Below are 4,334 nucleotides of genomic sequence, written 5' to 3'. Positions count from 1 at the left end.
GGCCATGCCGGGCACTATCGGAAAGTAAGGACCAGGTAAGGAAATGAAGAAATATTAGAAAGTTATAGATTTATATTAATTTATTTATTATCAGTTTATTAAGCTTTGGGTACGTAATTCACAAAATACACGGAGTTTGGAATTTTACTTGATAATTCAATATTTTTTTAATAATATATTTATTATTCAAATCTAGATCAGGTAATTCACGATATTTTTTACAAAATTAGTTTAAATTTCACATTCTTGGATTTCCTGACTTTGTATTACTACAAACAGAGTTAGACTAAAAAAGTAATGTTAGACTTAGCAACACAGCCACATACATTTACATTTTATGTTTGTAACCATCATGAATGAAAGTTACTTTAACACAGACCTTATAAACTTTGGTAAAGTTTTAATATGTTGTTGTTTGTTATTAAGCACAAAGCTATCCAAAGGGTTATCTGTGCTCTGCCTACTACGGGTATCGAAACCCGGTTGCTGGTGGTATAAGTCCGCATATATATATACCACTGTGCCATTGGGGGCTTTTAATGTGTATGTATAAAATAGATCTTATTAGTATTGCATTATTACAACATTTAATGTATAACATATGATACTTATAATATTTTTAACGTATAATCTTGTATTTTGTACAAGTGGAAAAAATATCTTACACAAAAATTGAAAGTGTAGGAATAAGTGCACCATAAAGTGAAGAAACAAGGTAGGAATGGGCGTGGTGTAATATGACTTCCTCTGTACAACCTCACAAGGGGGCGTGTCCAACATCTTATCCATGCCTACTTTGTTTATTTTTTCTATCCTGGCCCGGCATGACCAGATGGTTAGAGCGCTCGACCCACAATCTGAGGGTTCGAATCCCCGTCTCACTAAACATGCTCGCCCTTTCAGCCATGGGGGCGTTATAATTTGAAGGTCGATTCCACTATTCACTGGTAAAGGAGTAGTCCAAGTGTTGACGGTGGGTGGTGATGACTAGCTGCCTTCCCTCTAGTCTTTCACTGCTAAATTAGGGACGGCTAGCGCAGATAGCCCTCGAAATTCAAAATAAATAAACAAACATTTTTTATCTTATATACAACAAGGCAGATGAACTAAAGTTATCAAACTTAGCTATGCTTATCATACAATGACTAGAGGTTTCTGTGAATCGAATTAATCGAGACAATACGTGTACTGTAAAGTCTGTTTATACGACACCAGAAAAATCTGATATTTGTGTAGACCCATAACTTGTCTCACTTATTTTTCTTTATAACTTGTCCCCCCTTTTGCAATTGTACGAGAAGGTAACAGGATTTCCTGCATTAGATATATAGGGGGATTAAGATACAAAGATGAAAAATCCTAAGAAGTTTCTGAGTGTCGATGTCATGGATTCGTTACTCTCTATACAAAAGTAGTATGTACCCATAAGTTGCATATCATCAACACAGAAAATTCGTTAATTTTGATTCCCGCAATGAGCAAATCACAGCCAACCTTTTGTGTAGCTTTAAGCTTAATACATAAATGAACTTAAATTGAAATTCAGCTAAGGTGTCACATGCACTTTCTCATGGGAAATATTTTGATAACGTAAAATACACTGTATGTAAGTAGATAGGGATATTTTACACAGGTGGGTCACGTAATTGCCCAATTTCTACAGCCTTCCTTGTTTTGAAGATAAAGTAACAGTCACGTGGGTAGAATCAGTACCCTGAGAAGAATATTAGTGTTGTTTTACGTATATATAATGCCACGTTTTCTCAGCCTGGAACATGATTTGACGGTATATATGACAATCTTATATTATACAAACTTATTATTGTCTGAGAGATCTTCAGTAAAAACACAGAAACGTTACTCTTGTTTTTGAACTTCGATTGCATTTGTTGAAAACTAATACTGTTTCACTGTATTGTACACTGTGTTCAGTCTCTTTATTTGCTTCAAACTCAGTCGAGGATGGAGAATTCAAACTTTTGCTCTGAAATACATCGTCTGACAAACCTCCTGTTATTCTGCAGTTCCTATCAAATGACTCAAAGGGAAATTGGTGAACTAAGAATACCATATGAGCAACATTGGTGCAAACGAACCTCTTGATATTGGATCAATGAGCCAACACAACTTAGATCTCCAAGTTGAACTAGATTGTGCCACACCACGTATACTGTGTAGGTTAACAGATTACTTTGCCCCACTCTCTTACTGGAGACTGAAATAACACAGAGATACCCCTAGTTAAAAGCAGGGCTGATTGGCATCCGGGAGGGTTCTTGACGGTGGGTGAGTATCTTTATGCCCTATTGACTAATGTGCACCATTTTCAAGAATAGAAGCTCCATTCTATTAGGCTTCACAGAGCAATAGTTTATTGCATATTGCTTCGTTGATTGATACTATTTTATACAAAGATTTACTGAGTAATGTTACAGTTATATAAAGCTTTACTAATACTGATTGGTGGTCCAATGAGTAATGGCCTAGTTATAGAAAACTTCACTGAATGATGGTCTGAGTAATATTACAGTTATATAAAGCTTTACTAATACTGATTGGTGGTCCAATGAGTGATGGCCTAGTTATAGAAAACTTCACTGAATGATGGTCTGAGTAATGTTACAGTTATATAAAGCTTTACTAATACTGATTGGTGGTCCAATGAGTGATGGCCTAGTTATAGAAAACTTCACTGAATGATGGTCTGGTTATATGAAGTTTTACTGAGTGATGAATTGTGTCGTAAAGCTTACTGTCTCCATTGTCGACTTGACGAAAACTAATTGTGTTTAAAGATACGGTTCCACATTGGTCACGTTACAAGCTTTGGTATCTAGTGTGTTCTAATATGTTTCCATTACAACGTTCGTTTCCAGAGGGTGAATAAACTACGAACGTTAAATCTAACTGAAAAAAGGGGACAACTTGAAAGAGTTTGTTTTTCGTAATTATAGCTGTAGAACATGAAAGTGAAGAGTGTGAAAAAACTTAGTAATTTAATATATAATATATATTTAAAGACGAAATTTATTCAGTTGCACGAAAGGTGAAGATCAAGAGACAGTGCATAACCTCTTAGCTGGATTCATCAACACTTAAACACTCCGTTATCAGGAGAGTCTAAAGGTTAAGTAGATCAAAATTTCCTAATGAGGGCCAATTGGAAGGCTATACCCAGTCTCAAAACTGTTTCGTAATAAGGGGGAAAAAAAAGAATAATCTTCGTAAGACGATCGTGTGCTTGAATGGTGAGATAGACAAATAAAAACGTCGACAACATTACATAAGGTATTTATTTTCTTGAGCTAAAGTTATCATTTCACGATAAGATAATGTCATGTAAATCAATATTATCATCAGGATGTTTTCTCGGGACGTAAACATTCGAAAGAACATTTACGTGAATAGTTATTTCCCAATCAGTATTTTTAAAGTATCAAAACGCCCCCCTCGCTCATTCCGATGGCTGAACAGTAAGCTCGAGAGCTTATAACGCAAAAAATTCGTGAACTTTGATTCCTGTGGTGAGCAAATCGCAGATAGCTTATTTTGTGGCTTTGCGCTTATTACAAAAATTGAAATTTCGCGGTAATTCAACTACTATAGATGTTGGCCTAAAACAATACACACTGTTACTGTTTCTTTAATTACATTATTATAGTTACCTTGCCACAACTCTCACAGACGGCGCGCTTATAATTACTTCTTATAATGTTAATACTTGCCATCTGTTCGCACAAATACATATTTTGTTTATGACTTTATAATTACTGAGCGTGTTTCATAACAACGGATATAAATTTAGGAAAGCTGTTACGATAGAAACGGATCGTGTGTGTTTTTTTTAAATGTTACATAGCAACAAAGCGTGGATTTCTCTAAACTTTTATTATAGTTCAAAACCAAATGAGACCAGAGAAAGAGACTTAGTTTGGGCTAAAGAAACTAGAATTCAAAATAGTTGTGGTGAATAAAGAACTGAAACTAAAGGGGGCGAAAAATGGAAGTTTTAAAGAACATTCAGCAACTCTAAAGGTTATATACTACGTTCTGTTGCTACGTAATACTGCCAAGAAATACACGATCTGTTGCTATCGTAACAGCTTTCCTAAATCCATATCCGTTGTTATGAAACACGCTCAGTAATCTACGTTCTGTTGCTACGTAATACTGCTAAGAAATACACGATCTGTTACTATCGTAACAGCTTTCCTAAATCCATATCCGTTGTTATGAAACACGCTCAGTAATCTACGTTCTGTTGCTACGTAATACTGCTAAGAAATACACGATCTGTTACTATCGTAACAGTGCTCCGAAATTCATATCCTGAT

The sequence above is a fragment of the Limulus polyphemus genome, unplaced genomic scaffold, assembly GCF_000517525.1.
Source record: "Limulus polyphemus unplaced genomic scaffold, Limulus_polyphemus-2.1.2 Scaffold1023, whole genome shotgun sequence".
NCBI lineage: Eukaryota > Metazoa > Arthropoda > Merostomata > Xiphosura > Limulidae > Limulus > Limulus polyphemus.
This window is presented reverse-complemented; position numbering follows the sequence as displayed.